This window comes from Triticum aestivum, chromosome 5B (assembly GCF_018294505.1).
Source record: "Triticum aestivum cultivar Chinese Spring chromosome 5B, IWGSC CS RefSeq v2.1, whole genome shotgun sequence".
Classification (NCBI taxonomy): Eukaryota; Viridiplantae; Streptophyta; class Magnoliopsida; order Poales; family Poaceae; genus Triticum; species Triticum aestivum.
This window is the reverse complement of record NC_057807.1, coordinates 567,662,553-567,683,985: the sequence shown is the minus strand read 5'-3', so window position 1 is coordinate 567,683,985 and position 21,433 is coordinate 567,662,553.

Genomic DNA, 21,433 nt, shown 5'->3' with positions numbered 1-21,433 from the left:
GTGCGTAGCACCAGGGTAGACGTCGTCGAGGAAGTAGATGTAGCCCGGGCTGCCAGCGTGTCCCGTGTCGAAGGCCTTGGAGCAGGCCCGGCCGTCGAAGAGCACCTGCCCGGCCATCTGGTAGACGCACGAGGACCAGGAAGACGGCCGGCTCTCCTGTTGGTTATGTAGCCTCAAGAGCTAGAACCGCGATGTGCGGCCTCTGAACAGCGATATAAATCTCCTCATCATCAGAAGATCGGCGCTAGAGGCAGAGGGCAGGTGGTAGCGGGATACGACCGAGCCTTGGCCTAATATGTGAATTCCACATCGAAGAAGGAAGCCATATAGGCTGATGCCGCTGAGTAGACACCATTAGATGTTAAACGTTGTGTTGTTGGTCCGAGAGAGGGGGAACCATCTGAATATCATGCCAAAGATCAAAATACTCAACAATTACCTGAACTGAGGGAGCCTCATACAAACAAATACTACAACGTCTACATCTAACTCCGGTGTGAACCCCCAAATCCCACGCCGGCCGCCAAGAAACAACAAGGATTCATCCATGTCTGTCCCACCAAGAACGATACCGGCCGGCCGTGCCCGACCACCCGAGCAGTCCTAAGCATGGCCGTGCATCCAGCTGAGCACTTGAAGAACAATGAGGTCCGCACGCGCCAGGGACGAGCGAGCTAGCTGCTCGGCTACGACGATGACTCTGCGCCGGCGCTGGCATTGGTCTCGTGGCAAATCAAAAATAAAACAAAAGGAAGGGAGAAATGACGACGTACCGCCATTCTTCACGCCGCCGACGTACGCACTGCCCTCCGCTCCAAGACTGGGAGGCACCTCACTGTTTCCCTGCCGCAATAGGATGGCGAGGCTCCTGACTGTTTCCCTGCGCGCCTGCAGCGAAAACTAGACGGGTTACACGCACGGCACTACTTTTTGAGGCATATATAAACGGGGGTTATGATGTAAAATAATGCTAGTATTATTTCCATTAATAATATGCATCTATTATATATAGCATTGTGTGCAACGGTCCAACACTTTTTTTTGATGAATGAGATTCGACACTTGTGTTCCTTCTCAACATCATATGATCCCACTAATTCAACTTGCTCACTTCCATCCATTTTAATCTAATCCGTCTTTCTTCCACCCAATGATATAATAATTCATCATCCATAGTCACATAATAATAATTCTTCATCATCATCCGTAGTCATACATCAACTCATCATCCGTAGCCATATATATAATAACTCCTCATTATTCTAGCACCTGAGAAGTAGTATGACCACGTCATCATGATCATAATAGTTAACAACCCGATCATCATCCGTAGTCATATAATAACTGACCATCAATATAGCACAGATGACAAGTTAACCAACACTTGCTAAGGATAGTCATCCTAAGGTAAATAACTACCTAGGACCTATTCCTCTCTCTTAGGTAAAATAGCATAAAGCAGGTAAACCGGTCCATCTCCATAATGGAGAATAGAGATCCACGTGTCTCCAACTTGTGGCTTGTGCACATTCATGTTGTCTCCATGTAGTTGCCTGCGCGCATTCATTACTTTGCTCCATTGTTTCATATCAGGCCTTTCATCTTTTAGAGAAATCGACAATGCACTGTGGTAAGCCGTCGACGGAGTCGGTCTTAAGGTAACCATATGCATATGACCTTTGGTAAACATCATGTCAGGCAAAACCTCCATCGCGAGCTTCTGTTGAAGAACATAATAGTAACATATATAGTTAGCAATATAGTTTACTTAAGAAGAATGTATGCAACCATAGTTAACAAAATCATACCATGTTTTCTGCAAGGAAGTTGCCATCATGCAACTCGTATACTAGTGGCATGTATCCACTATAATTTTGGCTAATTTGATAATTGGTCTTAAAAATCTCAACATCATTTATTAGCGTGACAAGAGATCCTTTCTCCTCACAAGTTAGCTCGGAGCCATAACTGTATCACATCTTGTATACAAGCCTCTGAGTATTTCTTGGAGAAAGAAAATAAGATGTCAATTATAAATAAACAAGTTTAGTAGGACTGAGCACCAAATATTTTTAAATAAAAAATATAAATTACTTAACAAATTTGTTTGACAAATTCACATAGAGGTACAATTGGAAGAATATCCACATCCACCCAAATGTCGATATTATCTTCAATATCATGTTCAGGACGATCATCGAAGGTTATTTGCATATTCTCCTGAAATCCATAGGCCTTGCATAGAGCTCCCAGATTTGAGCAACCAAAATGTGAGTGATTAACTTCATTTTAGATCCTAAACCGAAAAGCGTAACCATGTTTAGTCCTAAGGTGAGCTCCCTAGTCTCCATATTCACACTATCTTGAAAATTGAGCTTCTCCAAGACATACCGTCTTGCATGGCAGGGGACGCACTAGTCGAATTGTAAAATAACAGATATTTCACGTTAAAGCAAAGAAGCACACTTAATTACGAAAAAATTACTGGTCGTCGTTATGTAAAGTAAAAACATCGCAGGTCTCGTCCAGCTTGATGGTGAAGAACCTACCGTTTTCCAGGTGAGGCATGTCGCACATGCCCCTGTCATCATTGTAGTAATCGTAGTGAGGGATCCTATCATCGTCAGACATTTCCTATGTTCACAATTCAAAGATTATAAATCGATGGCAATTACCAGGAACTCAACACACAAATCACTATTCAGCACGGGTTGACTTTCGGTCTGTCATGTCTTCCTTGAAAACTCTCATCTCATGTGGTGTATATGATGGGCAATCCCTCTCTGATATATTCGACTGTCGTTGATGTTCGCTCCTCCCTTCATTGGCGAGTGCATTACACCAGAATATCTAGCACTCGTCAACGAACGAGAAGCGACCCGCACGACAACAATTGGGATTCTTCCTCTCTGATATTTCGGCAATATATGGTGGACACTCCGTCACAGATATTTCGACCGTCGGTGATGGTCGTTTCCCCTCCTTCTCCCGTGCATTACCAAGGTATATCACAAGAAGGAGAGGAAATGACCTCCACGACAATAGTTGGGATTCTTCCTCTCTGATTTTTCGATAGTATGGACACTCCCTCACAAATATTTTGACTGTCGGTGATGGTCGTTCCTCCTTTCTTTTGAAAGTGCATTACACCAAAATGTTGAGCACTTGGGAAAGAAGAAGAAGAAGCAACCCCCACGACAACAGTCGAGATTCTTCCTCTCTGAAAGTCACACTAGGAGCCCTAATAGACTGAAAGCCAACCTGTTACATATATGGAGTAATGACATAAAAAATTGCCTATGTTTTGCCGGAATGTCGTTTAATTCCCGTTCCGGCAAATCACGGGCACTCGATGTGTCCTACTTTCTAGCACTAGTCATGCCAAAATTCACAGAAAAAGTTTCCACGACCATTGCTAAAAATAGGACATATCGAGCGCCTGAAATTTGCCAGTACGGAAATGAATCAACATTCCGGCAAAACATAGGCCACTCAGAGTTTCCCTGCAATATAAAGAGACATATGGGGCCAGCTTTGGAACCACATACACAACAACTCAAGTTCATACAATCTTTGTATATAAATGTTGGTCATTTTCTTACCTACTTCTAGTGTGCATGTACTTTGCTGCCTTGTCTACCCTAGGTGATTGGTATTGATTCCGAAAGTTGAGAAGTGATGATGTTCTCAATTAACTATATATTAGAAGTTATTGTTTAGCCTTAAAGAAATATGGTTTCTTAGTAGTGTGTTCCCTAGATCAATAACAACATTTATTCTTTTGTGAATCATTATATATTCAATCCATAAAACAATCTAGGCTAAATAACGTAAATATAGGAAAATAGCAAAATAATCTTAAATATAATAACATTACATATAGCAAAAAGTACTAATGAAAAAATTCTCCTAAGTAAAACTCAATAAGAATTAGACTATACAATGCCATGTCCACCCATTATCATCCAATATTGGCAAAAACTAGTAAAAAAATATTTGCTGCCCTAAAACATATGAACCCTAGAAATTAAAACGAACAAGAAGAGAGGAAGAGGAGGGAGGTTACCTGCGGCGGAGGGGACTTGGAACAGTGGAGAGGTTGAGGATGACGGAGAGAGGCATCGAGGCCTCGCAGCGGCGAGTGTGGGCGACCGTGCGCGGAGGGCCTGGACGTGGGAGGGAGGCCGCGCGGGGAGGACCGGGATGTGGTAGGGCGGCTGCGCGGGGAGGGCCAATACGAGCGAGGGCGGCCATGCAGGGGAGGGTCAGCTAGGATGGGTGAGGAAGGTCACCAGAGCAGGGAGAGTGAGTGAGAGCGTGAAGAATGGAGAGGGAGAGTGACATGCACTACTGCTAATGAGGCCACTTAGCAGTAGCACGGGTTGAAGACGTGCCGTACGGCTATGGAAATACCTGCAGAGGGGGCATGCGGCCCAGCGCTGCTGCTAATTGAGGCCCACCAGCTAGCCCGTGTAAGCGTTGTACCAGCATGGGGCCAATCGCCTGCACTAGCTATATGATTTGTTGGAGCGCGTGGTGTAGGGCTCACGCTGCTACTAATGCTCGACCAGGGGTACCTGGGGGCCCGCTTAGCACCAGCGGTTATTGGGAAACCATGTGCTACTACTAACATATACCTATAGCGACGTTCTTACGCCCGCGCTACTGCTACTTAACAGTGAAATGTCCGAGATACCGAGCTCCGACGACGAGAGGGCCACCTGGGGAACGGAGACGGCGGCCGGGGCCTTAGCCAAGGCGGGCAATGAGTAGCATATGTGCGGTGCACACTCGTAGAGGTGGTGCTGTGGCGCGTGGACATCGCGGCAGAGAGCTCGCGGAACCTGGTAGGAACAACTTTGTTGTGCTATCGGTATACTATAATTGGAAATACCACTTTTTGCTGTTATCTTTTTCAATGCAGTTAACAGGGGTTGATTGGTTTGATAAAATAGAAGAAGCCATTGGTCAAGATTAAGCTCCAATTTACCGTTGACGTGACACCATAATTAGGTATGAATTAGAAATTACGGTATGTACTTACAATTTGTTGGTTGAGATCATTTTGTGGCTGAACCGGATCATAAAGGTTTATGTCACGTGACATTTTTTTTTTGAGAAACACACGAGGATTTTTTTTCTCTGTAGGACAAATCAGATAAATAAGATCAAGGTCAGTTGTAAAAATATTCTATGTGGATATATAAGCAGGGTGAACCGATGGAAGTGCATGTGAACTATGACTGCGAGGAGAAATAACAAACTCACTGAACGAGAGCACCTTCTAATTACTGTTGTATATATATACTGTATGAGCACATGCACACAGTTTCTTTAGCAAGGAAATTAAAACTTTTACCGGAGAAACACCTCGTCCAGTAGATGGCTTTATCTCCTCGATTCAACCACAGTCGGTCAATAGATGATTACCGTTTATTTATGGCAGCGGAGTTTAAAGACCGATACGGATGGGAGCGCTGGTCAGCACGATAGGTAGCTAGCACCCAGGGTGCACCGTCCCGGAGAAATAATATGGCCGTGTGCCTATGAGCGACCCGTCCATGGAAACGGATCTCACCTGCCTACCTATGTGAATTCTGTGACCACACTCGTACCTTGCAGGGGAAGTATGTTTTTTTTTTGAGAAATGCAGGGGAAGTATATGTACACATACCCTATTGCTATGTACTTCTAAGATCAATCAAATATAATGGATAGATAAATTAGTTCGCTATTCTTGCCCAGATTTGGATCGGAGAACAACTTACCCAATTTGTCGTCCCATTTTATCTTTTATTGACGAGGACCTTCCACTCCCTGTTCCTGTATGATTTGAGTTCCTTCAACCAGATGGGAACATCAACCTCTTTCCAATGCATTTTTCTTGAGCTTATCGGACAAGTACTTGCTCGTTGGTTCTTCCTCCTCTCTCATGCCGGCATGAACCACCTCGTCCTTTGTGTTTGTGGACAAGTTGGTTAGTGAGTCATACTCCCATTTTGAGATGAATCACCACTGGAGGGCTTTCGTTGAGGGTATCTTCGGCCCGCTGGTCCTCTCAGATTGGGTGCTTGACGAGTTGACCATTCTTTCTCTTATGTTTTTGTAGTTAGGGCTGTGGCTATATGATTCGGCTTTGCTGTATACAAACATATATAGCAAAAGGTTGAGGGAATAAGTAGCAACAAATAATGGCAATTAATTAGGAGGGGGCAACCTAGCATAAGTAATTAATATATGAACATGATCTTATCGACCAGGCAATATGAACCATGTTTAGCCCAAAATAGGGAGTATTTAACCAAAAACTACCACAATTCACGGAACCGTGACGAAAAACTACCACTTTACAAATTTGTGCCGAAAACTATCATTTTCTCACTAATCTTTGACTAAAAACTACCAAGTCTAAAAAGAGTCCGATTCAACTCATTTAAACTCGATTATGACAGAGTTGGCCCATACATCAGTGTCTATCTTCTTGCTCCTCCTATATCTCCCTAAAAAAGGCAATCTAGTCCCCGTAAGTTTCGCAAAAAAGCAATCGAATCCCTGTTAATTTTGAAAAAAAAGCAATCCAGTCCCTTTACGCCGGCCGGGTTTGGCGGCGGCCATAGCACGCATCCGAACTCGTTCATGGCGCTCTCCGTGGTGGACATGGCCACTGTCGTCGAGCAGCGCCTCGAGGCCCGCGCTCTAGCGCCGGCCGAGGCCAGCCGCTGCTGGTGTCCGCTCCTCCGAAGGCCGCGCTTTGCTCCTTGCTGCTGGTGCTCTCGGGCGGGCGACGACTGTTGCCTCCGCTGCTGCTCCTTGGGCGGGCGGAGCTAGCTAGCTTCCACGCACCACAGACGGACACAGCCAAAGCTAGCTAGCTCCCGTGCGTACCGCAGCTAGCCAGAGCTAGTTAGCTCACGGACGCAACCCGAGCTAAGCCACCGTCGATGCATGCCGCCGCTCGCTGTCGCTGCTACTTGCGGCCGCCGCTGCTGCATGCCCGCTTATACTATTTAAAAAAAACTAGGGACCCGATTGCTTTTTTAGCCCGCTTATGTGTGGGTCCAATTAGTCAGAAACGCGTTTAGACGAGTTGAATCGGGCTCTTTTCAGACTTGGTAGTTTTTAGTCAAGGATTAGTGAGAAAATGGTAGTTTTCGCCACAAATTTGTAAAGTGGTAGCTTTTCGTCACGGTTCCGTGAATTGTGGTAGTTTTTGGTTAAATACTCCAAAATAGGAGAACATGAACCGTGTTCTTTACCAAAATGAGAGTCCTTGCTCTTCATGCATCTGCTTGATTGGATGTATATACAATTAATACTATACAGCAAGGAAATAGCTAGGAGAGATACTATGTATATCGGTTCAAGATCTTACACTGACTACAGATTTGCAGTAATAAATGAATTCAAAACTAATATAGGGCGTATTTAGTGGCTGTATGGTTGGGGAAGTATTTCACTTCTGTTTGCATTCTTTATTGGTGTCTTCTGTTTGCAAACATGAAGCCTTTCGCCTTTCTGGGTGTCTTCCATGTCCCGTCACCGTGGCCACACGCTGCAGCTCACGAGTAGTTTGGGCAGGCACTAGGATTTCCTTGGAGGTGCACAATTTATGTGCGGTGGCCGCCGGAAGAAACCACATGCTTAAATAAAATGTGGATGAACCACATTCTTAAATATAATGTGACTACACCACTTTTTTTACAAGGTGGTTGCACCACATGCTATAAAGTTTAGAAGGATGATCACCACATGCTCCACCACTTGATCGATGATCCTGGAGCACCCCTACTGCATCACCACTTCTTGGCTGTATCTACTCTTATTATATTTTTGCTACTTGCTAATTTATGGAAGATGCAAAATTCAGCTCAAGCTCCGCTCCATGGAGCTCATTTTTTTATCTTGAGATGTTGATTTCACCTTTGATTATATATTTGCCGAGGCCGAGACAAAAGGCACTCGGCTTACATCCGCATGCCAACAGGATGTAGGCTGAGCGCATTTTGCCGAGTGTCAATCCAGCGTAGCTGTTGCCGAGGTGCATTCAGCCTTCGCCGGGATGTTTGCACACTTGCTTAATATGTTTTCCTGTCGTGGTGATGGCATACGATGCGACTTCCTGATCCCAGAAGGATTGTCGCTATTTTCTTGCGATTTCCCAAGACTTTGAATGTGTGGCAATTCATCTTGTTCCATACTTTCATTACTTTCATCCTCTGAACTACTTTGAACTTGAAGATGGCCGTTAGCCACTTGAGAAGGTGATGGCGATGTGAACAGGCGCCTTTTAGGCACCGGAGAAGAGAGCGCTATGAGCCAACACTGGTTGCCTTGTGAGGATGAAGCACTGCAACGACTTACCTACAGATCTTCGTCGGCATCTACTTCCTCGTCCACGGCCAGGACGAGGACCACGGCCACGATGCCCCCAAGATCTAGGTCAGTCGGACTGGGACAATATTATCATCATCTCTAATGTCGATTACTTTGACCACATCAGCATTCCTCTTCTTGAACGGAAGCTCCTCCTCCATGAATCCATCTGATGTGGGCTCAGGAGATGGACCATGTTTGCCGGAAATCCTTGAAGTTGTAGAAGCACTAATTGAGATCCGCTGCTGGGGGGGGGGGGGTAATTTTATTGTTGTTAACGAAAGCGAAGGCAACACAATTCCTATTCTTGAAAAGAAAATATTTATTTTCGAACGGAAAATATTTATTCTCAAACACCACCTTCTCCATGATATGTTGTTCTTCATGTGGTACCTAAGGAGTCATGTAATGGGACATCGTGGCGATTCCTTGATCAGTACCCCCAACAGGAGTTGCCTGTCTTTGTGTCTCGTGGATCTCAGATAGCACAACATGTTCTGTGGTTCTCCATGGGCGTGATTCCAACTTGCGGCCAAGAATTTTGATGGGGTTTCCTCTCTGGGAGTCACTTGTGCCGAAGCTACTCCACAAAAAACCTGAGCCGTAGCCACCGAGCACGGCATGGCTGGAAGTGAACACATGTGAACATGTAGAGGCAGGTATCCCGCATAAATTTCTGAACGAAATCCTCTTCCTCTACCAAGTGAATGTTCGGGACACCGAGCTCCGATGATGAAAGGGATACCGGGGGAACGGAGACGCGACCGGGACCTTACCAAGGCGGCCATCGAGTAGTGCATCTGTAGGACAAGCACATATAGGTGGCCATAAGGGCTCTTGGTTTGTTGTAGATTCTTCGCCCTTGCTCTTACGTAGAAGTCCAAGCCACCCTTCTTCTCTATAGTCAGCGGAAGCTCTTTCACCTTTACATGTGTCTTCCTTGTCATGTCATAGTGGCTGCACATTGCATCTCATTAGCGGTTTCAGAAGGCGTTGGGGCTTCCTACAACGTGCACACCTCGGTGGCCGCTGGAGGAAGACACATGCTTAAATAAAAAGTTGTTGCACCACATTCTTAAATAAATAGTGACTACACCACTTTTATGAAAAATTAGCTGCACCACACGCTGTAGAGGCCAGGAGGATGATCACCACATGTTGTAGAGGCCTCGGCAACAACTACTGCATCACCACTTCTTGGTTGCGGTCTCAATAGGGATGCTAGTGAACTGTCTGCTCTTATTGTATTGTTGCTACTTGCTAATTTACAACAGATGCAAAACAGAGCGCGAGCTCCATGGGGCTCATTTTTTTGACGTGGGTTGCTGATTTCACCTCATCTTATATGTTTGCCGACGAAGGGCACTCGGCTTACATCCGTATGACGATAAGATGTAGACCGAGTGTGTTGCCCCAAGTGTCTGACCCAGCGTAGCTATTCCCGAGGTGAATTCAATCTCCGCCGGGTGGTTTGCACACTCGACTTAATTTGTTTTTCTGTAGTGGTGGTGGCGTTTGATACAACTTCCTGATCGCAGAGAGCCGCCTCAATTTTCGTATGAATTCCTGAGCCTTTTGAATGCGTGGGAATTTCTCATGTTCCAAACTTCCATCAGTTTTATCCTCTGCACTACTTTGAACTTGAAGATGGCTGTCAGCCGCTAGAGAACTGAGTGGCACTATGAACAGACGCCTCTTAGGCACTAGAGAAGAGGGTGCTATCAGCCAGCATGGGTTGTCTTATGAGTGCGAAGTATCTTGCGCCGACTCAGAGCCCACATCCGCATTCATGATCACGAACAGGACCCCGGGCATGATCGCGGTATCCTCCTGCAGCCACTTTCTTCTTGAGGATAGTCCCCAAGATCTGGGTCGGTGGGACTGAGATGACATTATCATCATCGGTACCTCGATTACTTCAACCCCATTGGCATTCCTCTTCTTGAACAGAATCTCCTCCTCCATGAATCCATCTGATACGGGCTGAGGATATGGATCGTGTTTGTCAGAAAACCTTGGAGTTGCAGAAGCACTGATCGGGATCAGCTGGAGTGGGATACTTTTTGTTGTACCACTTCACCGATAAGCCTGGCGCTACTACTGCATCACCACTTCTTGGTTGTGCTCTCAATTAGGATGCAAGTTAAGTATCTACTCTTATTGTATTGTTGCTACTTGCTAATTTAGCGAAGTTGCACAATAGATCTCGAGCTCCATGGAGCTCACTTTTTTGTCGTGGGTTGCTGATTTCACCTCTTCTTTTATGTTTCCTGAGGCCCTAAAGAAAGGCATTGTCTTAAGTACGTATGCTGATAGGATGTAGGATGAGTGCAATTCGCCCTTTATCACACACAGCGTAGGTGTTGCCGAGGTGAATTCATCCTTTGTCGGGTGGTTTGCACACTTGCTTAATATGTTTTTCTGTAGTGGTGGCGGCGTTTGATGTGATTTCGTGACTCTAGAAGAGTCGCCGTTGTTTCCGTGTGAATTCTTGAGCCTTTTGAATTCATGGGAATTCATTCAGTTCCAAACTTCCATCACTTTCATCCTCTGAACTACTTTGAACTTGGGGATGGCCGTCATCCGCTCGAGAAGGTGGTGGAGCGATGAATAGGCGCATCTTAGGAACCAGACAGGAGGGCTCTATCAGCCAACACCGGTTGTCTTGTAGGACGACGTAGCCTGCGCAGACTTAACAATAGAGCTTGGTCGGCGTCCGCGTCTACGTCCATGACCACGACCAGTACCACAAGTGTGATTGTGGCATCCTCGCGTGGCCACTTTCTTCTTGAGGGTAGTCCCAAGATCTTGGTCGGTGGGAATGCGACATTATCATTATCGCTAACAATTACTTCAAACCCTTCGGGATTCCTCTTCTTGTACAGAATCTCCTCCACTAATCCATCCGATATGGGCTGAGGAGATGTAGCATGTTTGTTGAAAATCCTTGGAGTTGCAAAAGCACTGATTGGATCGGCTACAGTGGGATAATTTCCTTGTTGTTAGCGAAAGCGAAGGCAACCCATCTCCTCTTCTTGAAAAGCAAATCCTTATCCTCGAAGACCATTTTCTCCATGATTCGTTGTTCTTCATGCGGACAGGTTGGCGGTACAGACCTTATCGAGGCGGCAACCGAGTAGTATATGTGCAGAATGCGCCCGTAGAGGTGGTCGTGAGCGGCGGGCTCGTGGAACCAGTAAATGATGACACGCGCGCCTATGTTGCGCCACCGTGGCCATGCACTATAACTCACCAACCGTTTTGGCAGGCGCTGGGGCTTCCTACGACGTGTACATTTTCTCTGCGGTGGCTGCCGGAGGAAACCACATTCTTAAATAAAATGTGGTTGCACCACATTCTTAAATAAAATGTGACCACCACTTTTTTTACGAAGTGGCAGCACCACACGATATAGAGGCCAGGAGGATGATCACCATATGTTGCACCACTTGACTAGTAAGGCTGGTGCTACTACTTCATCACCACTTCTTGGTTGCCCTCTCATGGGGATGCAAGTCAAGTATTTACTCTTATTGTATTGTTGTTGCTTAAGAATTTAGAGAAGATGCAAAATAAAGCTCGAGCTCAATGGAACTCGTGTTTTTCCTAGGTTGTTGATTTCACCTCCTCTTATATGCTTGTCGAGGCCCCGACAAAAGTCACTTGGCTTGTAGGCCGAGTGCATTTCGGTGACTTTCGCACCCGACATTGTTGTTGCCACGTGGTTTCTGCACTCGACTTAATATGTTTTCCTATAGTGGTGGTGGCGTTTGATGTGACATTCTGATCGCGGAAGAGTCACCATTGTATTCGTTCGAATTCCTGTGACTTTTTAATGCATGGGAATTTGTCCAGATCAAAACTTCCATCACTTTCATCCTCCATACTACTTTGAACTTGGTGGTGCGGTGAATAGGCACATGTTAGGTACCGGAGAAGAGGGCGCTATGAGCCAACACCTGTTGTCTTGTGAGGACGAAGCAGCCTGCGCCGACTTACCTAAAGAACCTTGGTCGCCATTCGTGTCCGTGTCAACGACCAGGACCACGGCCGCGACCGCGGCTGCCTACCGTGGTCACTTTCTTCTTGAGGATAGTACCCAAGAAAATATTGCAAGATTTGTATGCCTTTTCATGTTTTTAGTTGTTAAATTTAATGTTTTGGTTAAATAAACTTGCATTGGTACCTAGAAATTTTCTTGTCCTTAAATGTTCACCCTGTCTAACTTCGATTCATGGATCTGCCACCGCTAGCGAGTGGGTCCCTACTTATTCTCCATGCACAATGCTCCTATTCATTTTCTTTTTTCGCCCAATGAGGTTACGCCTAGTACCTCATTAAACGAGTACCACTTTTGCCAAAAAGGGATAGATTAATATAAAGTCACACTAGTTGCACTGATTTAAATGTGTTTGGATCTATATCTGGCATGCATTAGTTACAATTGTGTGGTAATGTCCCATGCTTACAGAAGAGTCTCGCCTGACCTCTCCCCTCCTTTTTTAGGTGCATTTCACTTGCACGCGCTTCACATGCACGATGGTCTTTCCCAAACTTATTTTTCTCTTTTTTGCCTAATTCGCTACTTACTTGCCCAAAATATAGTATTCATACATTTCGCTTTGTCAGAAATCATTATTTACCTCGGCACAAAAATATTCATCATCGGTATCATAAATTAAAGATTAAAATAGGTTGTGCTGATCTGTCACATAATGTAACTCCTCTAAAAAGTCGGGTGTATTTGGTGTACTCATTAATTGCAATAAATTATGGTGCCTCCAGGTTTGCTGAAGATGAGGTTTTGTGCTTTTCTCACCTGTCAGAAAATAAACCAAACAATTCACATACAAAACAATTTCGTCCGAGTCGGTTCTCCCTTTTCCCGTGTGAAAGCAACGGGTCTCATCGAACTCGCTTCTCTCTTTCCCCCATAATTCGCATGCTTAATGGTATCATCTAGCTCACCCCACCGTTTCCCACGTTACTTCACGTATGCGATGGTTTTCCCACAAACTCACTTCCCTCTTTCCCGCACACTTCACCTACACAACAGTCTCGGTCCTATCTGACCTCACATCCCTCTTATCACATCTTGCTTTGTAAGAACTCGCTAGTTATCGGCACAAAAGATGAATATTGATCTATAGTATGGAGGGAATGAAAAAATGGAGTTGCCAGATTCTGAACAGAAAAAAGTATATTTAGAAAAAGCAATACAGGAAGATGGGTCCAAATACAAATCACACATAGAAAGTTCGTTGTAGAAAAAGTGCCCTGACCTAAACATTCTCCTGGGCCTCGGTCCGGCAACACGCACCCCGCGCCGCCAACATGCAATCGCCTCACACTCTTCTATCTCTAGTTTTCTACCAAGAAAATGAAAGATATTGCTACTCCGCGGTCGCCCCAAACCCCCAGTGACTTGCCGGAGCTCCGCCACGCTTCTCCCTACTCCCGGCCAGCCAATGCCCTTGATTCCATCTACCGGCGCCGTGTATTTCTGATTCACCTCCTCCTGAGGCCCCGAGTTCTAAGTTTTAAAGAGCGACTACGTTGGTTGATGGGGAGGACCGAAATTATCTTCCAGAGCATGTCGTCGGGAAGGTCGCTGAGTTTTCTAATGTGGTGGAGATCTCATCCAGCTACGCCTCCAGCGTGTTCAGCCGCCGCCGCCGATGCCGGAGCCGGATAGCCCTTGCCCTCGGCTGATTTCCTCTTCCCCTTAGTCGAACACCTACAAAAATCGCCGACCTCCATCTCCTTTGGCATAGAAGGCTGCTAGTCCGGCCATGAGGAGAATTAGGTTTGGTGCTAGAGCTCGATCGGGATCGGAGCAGGACGAGGGGGGGGTGGGGGGGAGGGAGGCTTCTGATAAGAGAGTGTTGGCTTCTTGGTTAGGATGACAGATGAACCCTATGCTGTCCGATGTGAGTAAATGGTAAGATGACGCCAGCAATTAGAAACTACCTGACATGACATGTGCGAATGGGACCAAACCTGCACTGGGGCGGACCCACGTCAATAGCATCCCCTTGACGGTGCCAAAACCCCGCTGCTTACCAGGTAGCGTTGACGCATGCTTCCCACAAAAAGGAAATACGTCTAGCTGCAGCTTTAATTTGTTGTAATTTGTTGCAAAAGAGAATGGCGTCCAGGCTAGTGACAGCCAACAGATGGTGGATGGAGACGGGGCGGCAGCAAGTCGGGAATGAGGGACCAATATATTACAACATTCTAACATTTTATGGGATTCCATGCATCTTCAATCAGTAATGCGGGACTGATATATTACAGTGTTATGGCAGTTTTGATAGTGGCAATTCTATGAGAAGGGTCATGAGAAGGGCAACGGTTCCTCGCGGAACTAGACATGACGCGCACTTCGCAGTTGACGCCTTGACGGTGGTGCTAACTCCCGCGACCTGCCCGAAGGAGTCAATGGTCGCACCGATGTCATCGTGGGCTAGCCCCACCACCGGCTTCCAGTTGGTCACATACGATTGCAGTACAACACGGTGCTGGGAGTGGGAGACGCTGCTGTGTGTTTGGGGATGGGCGGTGGGCCATCGCAGAGAAGATGGAGTTTAGAGGTAGGGCAGAGGGGAAACAACACTAGTAGAAAAACGACCTAATGTGAGACACATTAGTGCCGGTTCGATTTTGGCCCGGTAGTAATGGTACTATTAGTGCCGGTTCGAACGGCTATGCATTAATGCCGGTTCGTTTTGAACCTTTAGTACCGGTTTGTGCCACGAACCGGTACTAAAGGGGTGGTGGCAGGCTGGCGTCAGGCCGGGGCCCCGCGATCACCTTTAGTACCGGTTCGTGGCACAAACCGATACTAAAGGGCTAACCTTTAGTACCAGTTCGTACCACGAACCGGTACTAAAGGGGTTTGACCTATAGTACCGGTTCGTGGCACAAACTGGTACTAAAGGGTAAATTTCAATCTCTACCCCAAGTATATCGCCATTTCAGTTTTGAAAAATACAAAAGAAAATGATAAAAAATTCAAAAAATAAAATTCTTCGAGATGTAGTTATATTACTACATCTACTAGTTAGGAAAATTAAAAAATTTAAATTTGGACATGTTTTGCAAAAAGTGTAGGGAAAATGTAAAACGGCTATAAGTTTTGCATATGATGTCGAAAAAAAACCGTATAATATATCAAAAAATTCAGCACAAAAATCCGCATCCGATTTTGACTGCCTATGGCCTGTTTGCTTTTTTTAGAATCCTCAAATTCCAAAAGGAGAAAAAGATATGCTCAAATTTAAGTTTTTTTTAATTTTGGTTAAATCTGGTCAAACTATGGTCAAACTACTTATTCAAGATGTATTAATGTTACTACATACTTATTCAAGAATATTAATGTTACTAAATAATTATTTCAATTTTGTGAATTTTGGTCAAATCTGGTCAAACTATGGTCAAACTGTGGTCAAACATATTTAAGAAATATTAGTGTTACTAAATAGTTACTGTTTTTTAGAATAATAGTTTCAAACTTAAACGGTGAAATGTGTGACCTAATGCTCAAGCTAAACTGCTGAGGGTTAATAGGATTTACAGCTTACATTTGTCAGGAAAACAACAAGAGGAGACTTGGAAAGTAGGAGGAATAGAACTCTAAAGTTAAGCGTGCTCAGCCTGGGGGAGTGAGACGATGGGTGACCGGTCGGGAAGTTAGACGATTTGGAATGAGTGATCCACACTTGAGTAGTTAAGAGGACGGATAGAGACTAAATCATCAAATAATTCAGAAAATTGAAAAGCGAAAAAAATCAAAAAAAATTCAAAATTTTCAAAAAACAATTTCAAAAAAATAATACCTTTAGTATTGGTTGGTAACACCAACCGGTATTAAAGGTCCCCCATACCACGGCGCGACCTCAAGCCACGTGGTGGGCCTTTAGTGATGGTTCGTGCCGAACCGGTAATAAAGGGGGAGGGGGGCCTTTAGTCTCCACTCTTTAGTGCCGGTTGCAGAACCGGTATTAAAGGCCCTTATGAACCGGTATTAAAGCTCCGTTTTCTACTAGTGTAAGCACGCGCGCAGCCATGGCCACGTGCTCCTGATCGGCCGTAGTTTCTTTGCCCGTACTCTCACGCAACAGTGCATTCAGATATCACTACAAGAAATATGTCAACTTGTGACCACCACTATTGGTCACTGAAAGGTCACTGTTTTCAATTTGTGACCTTTTTGTGACCAAAAACATAAGGTCAAAAGTTGAGGGTCGTTAACTGACTATAGTGACCTTCTCTGTGAGAAGGTCGTAGACGTTTATGACCAAAATATGTCTACTGTGGCATTTTGGTCACTAGCAACCTCCCTATGCCACGTAGGCATCCAGCGTGGCAAGCTGATGTGGCACAAGATTCAGCCCGGTCCGATTAGGTGTTTTACGTGGGCCGAGCCCATTAATTCAGCCTTTTATTATTTTTTCCTTGTTAATTCTGGTCGGCTTCATGGGCCAAGCGCAACGTTGTAGCCTTTTTTATTGTTGGCCCATGGCCTTTATTATTTATTGCTTTTCTATTTTCAGCCATTATATTTCAAGATGGTCCCACTAGTCAGATGGGTCCCACTTGTCATGATCATCTCTCAAATTGGTCCCACATGTCAGAAATGTACAAAATTGATAGATTATTTTCATAAGTGGACCCATTGGTCAAGTTTCCATTTCACAAGTTTTCAGATCACATACATAATCAAAAAGAACACATAAATTTCATCAAATATACCACTAAATAAATCTATTACAATCTTTACAATACATATATGCTACAATATGCTACTCTTCACTAAGTAGAACTTGACGGCTTCACACTTCACGGCTTCACACTTGCTTCACACTTCACACTTGAGCATCTGTAAAAGAGGAACAACCACAAATTTAAATTCCAATTGCAGTATAGGCCATATGCAGAAGAAGTTCAAAGTTGAAACAATATCAATTAAACACACGCGCATAGAAACATAGGAGTCAAAATGCAGTATATGGACAAGGAAACTCCTGTTATCAAATCAACACACAGCTTGTAGCAAAACAGCAATAGAATACATTATAACGAGAGTAAGCTTGAACAAACAGCATAGAAACATGTGGATATATCATGTGAGCATCATGTTGTGGTTTTATTAAACAATGATACAGCAACAGTATACAATATCTTCAATGCAAATTATGGTACTTGTAGCAAAACAGTTTGAAACAACAACTACACAATACATTATAACGAGAGTAAGCTTGAATCAAACAGAAAAGGGAACAGTTTGGAGTTTAAAAGTTAATGCAAATTGATTTTCCAGTAGCAAACATTGACAGATTGCTGCTAGTGCATACTAGTATGATTCACACCAGAGCAACCATCCAATTCGATGAGCACATAAAAGTAATTTAAGTGGGCAAAGATCCCCCCTCCCGCACCCCAAATCTACAGGAACAGAATAGCTACACTGCGTCAACGGACACAACCAAGCTCACATGCAGTAAGACCAAAGCAGAGGCATACATGCATACCAGCAAGAGAAAATTGCTCCTGCTAGCTGTTGTTGCTGCCACAAAACGCATGACACATTAGTTGTAGTACAAGCTATGGATCTGGATTCATATAGGTATGCAGCAAGAACAGCAGGCAATGCAATGATAGTATGAGAGCACTGTAGCTCTAGAAGTAAAAAGAACATAATGCAGCAATGTGCAAGTCACTGAACTTCATAGCAATAACCTGCCACAGCTCAGCGCTTATGTACTTCAAGCTATCAAAAGCATAGAGATCCTCTCCATTGGCCTTGTTAACGAGTTGCCATGGTAGGGTAGCCTTCCTAATCCTTGACCCTTGTGATGTACTTCATGTCCAGTGCTACATCATATGTGTATATTCAAATCAATCAACTACTTGATCAGGGGGAAAATAGTACGTACATAAAAATTCGCTTGAGAAAAAGCTAAACAGGATTATTGCTTTTCCCCAATTAGAGAAGGACTAGGAAGAACAAGATAGAACAAAGAATAACAAAAGTAACAGGTATTTAGCAAATAGCGGTCTCAAGGTGTTCTTGTGACATGTGGTTGCCAAATATGGAGTCGTACTATACTCATGGACATTAAGATTAATAATCTACAACGGGAAGTGTTTTTTCAGCATGACAGTTGCTTAGTTATTCATGAACTTGTAAGTGTTTATCACCAATTGTCCTCAATCTAAATTTACATTGAACAAGAAAGGAATCAGTATCATATCACCAACTCTGCTACAGTCATAGTGCCCTCCACATGTTTATGTAATAAATTTACACTGAACAAGAAAGGAATCAGTATCATATCTCTCAATTCGTTACTGCACATCTAGCAAGAATAGATCAATGCACATACCTAATAAGCAAACATCACAACATGGCATGATATCTGACACTAATCCACCGGTTCAAAAAATTAAACCACAAGACCATTTTCTCGCACCTAGAAGCGAGGATTTTCTCGCAACAACCAGAAGCGTAGCTACAACGACAGTAAGTGCCGCCCAATTAAACTGGGACGCCTAGATTTTGGGCACGCAAAATTTCAGACTTATCAGCAGCATCGCATGACATCAACATGGACATGATACTAATTACCTACCAAGACAGGGGGACGCATCTAAAGACAATAAACAGAAAATACAACGGAGAGAGTGCCTCTCTCTTATCAGCAGCATCTCATGATGCAACTCACATACTGAACTAGCAACTTAATTGTTCAGTTTACTCCACCATGGCAAAAAAACATGTTATAGTTTCTGAATTCATAACATACGCATGACAGTCGCGACTTGCAATAAGTAAAAGTATTTTCTTCTACAACTGCGTGTAAAAACAGAGGATGATGTGTTGTAAAACAGTCCCTAATCACCATGTCGATGTCCACCTTGTACACGGGTATCTTGGGGTACTGCCTACTCATCTTCTCGATCACAGGTGCCATCGCCCGACCTGCAACACCAAACAACAAAATAGTAGCTCTCTCCAGTCACACACTGAAATCCCAATTCAGGAACAATGTGAGTTATCGACCCTTCAGACTAGCATACTTATGTCAGTTTATCCTTACGTAGCTTAATGTCCTAAGAAACATCATGCAGGCTATCCACATCTACTGTCTAGCACACAATAGAAACAACTAGTGGTGCAGCAACTCCTCCAAGAAGAAACTAGAATTATTAGCTGCAAAATTATTTCATTCCTCATGGCCATACAAGCAGTAATCTACATGCTACAGAGTGTGGCTCAGTCACGGGATCTAGGCAGAGGAGGGAGGCAGAGGTAAAGTGCTCACCGAAGAGGTTACTGGCGATGCAGCGGTCGCATTGCAAGTCGGCCACCACCGTCGCGCAGTAGAGGTGGTCGCGGCAGGATGCACGGCCTCTTGGGAGACCCGGCGGAGGAGGCCAGTCTCGCCGCCATCCAGCCAACGTGTGCGAGCACGCCAATCTACGCCAGCACAAATGGCCTTGGAGTGGAGACGAGGTCTCTTGTGCACCTGTGTATGGAGAACCGGCCGCATCAGGGCAGGGGAGAGAGCAGACCAAATCGAGACTTGAGGCGCGGAGAGGAGACCTTGAGGACACGAACCCGCATCTGGAGCATGCATGAGTCCACGCCTCCCGGTGGTGGCGGTGGTGGCACCCGGGTCGTGCAGGCCTGATCCGAGGCCAAGGAGGCGCCAATCGGATCTGGTCGGAGCGATGCGAGCCCCTTGCTGCGCGGTGTAGTACGGGAGAGAGAGGCCGGGGTGGGGGTTGTAGTGGATCTGGCAGGCGACAGTGTTCGGAAGGCAGGGGAGGGAGGGGGTCGAGGCCGGCGGCTAGTGGCGGTGGATGGCGGCGAGGGGAGGGGAGGGATCTGGATCGGGGAGCGCTGCGTGGGGGGAGAGAGGGTATGGCCACGACATGAGTAGCCCGAGTGGATCTAGGAGGAGAGAGGAGGGGCTGCCGGTGATGAGGTTGGAGGTTGCCGGTGCGACTGGAGAAGAGGACGATGGTGGATTGGGTTGGGCTAGGGTTGGGCGGCGGCGGAGGGAGAGGGCTAGGGTTGGCAGCCGTGGGTGCGTGGGAGAGAAGGGGCCGTGGGTGCGTGGGTGATTGGGCTACGTGGGGTGAGAGGGTGAGGCCGTCAGGGGGTGAGGGCTGCCGTCGGATCAGGGAGTATCCAACGGTGTTGGATGCGTGATCCACGTGAGATGCCCATGGACCAATCAAAACGTGGTAAACGCTTTGACAATCTTATGACCATCTAAATTGGTCTTAATTGATTGAAATAAGTATTTTTTGAAGGAAAAAGCATTTTTCATTTTGATTTTGTTGTGAAGAACCATCCAACTCTTTGTTGCAAAATTGAACCACCTCAATGTTTTAAAATATTAGACCATTTTCCATTTTCATCACTGAAACAAGGGAAAAAATCCATTTCCCATTTTTTGAATGCCCAAAATGAGTTTTTTTTGTGAATGATCTATCATATATTTGTTGCAAAATTGGATCAAATCAATTTTATAATATATTAGAACATATTTAATGCACAATTGACCAAATAGTTGGGTGTCAAAAGTTTCTACCCACCTCCGGTGAAAAAGACAAATTGCCGCCGATTCAGCTGGAAACGGGTCAAATTTAAACTGCAACTGCCTCATAGTTTGCTCTTTATTTTTTCCAAAAATCATTTCTAGGTACATAAGTATCTATTTTATCATAGAAACACCAAAAAAATTCCAAGATTCAACCACTAGCTAGGAACGGTCAAGCCCGCCGTTTTGACCGCATTTTGAAACGGGCATAAAAATTTCAAAAAATATCAAAAAATTGGAAAACCTTCGCATTGTGTCATTATATGTGACCAAGTTTCCAGGAAAAATAATAAACCTGTAATACGGTAATTATTTTAAAAAAGTGTTCTCAGAAATGAGCTATCATGCGTGAAGATTCATGGCTTTCAAGCCAAATGATCAATCTTATGGCCACATTCATGGCATAGTTTGTTCAAATGATCTCATATTGTGCACAAGGGTACATC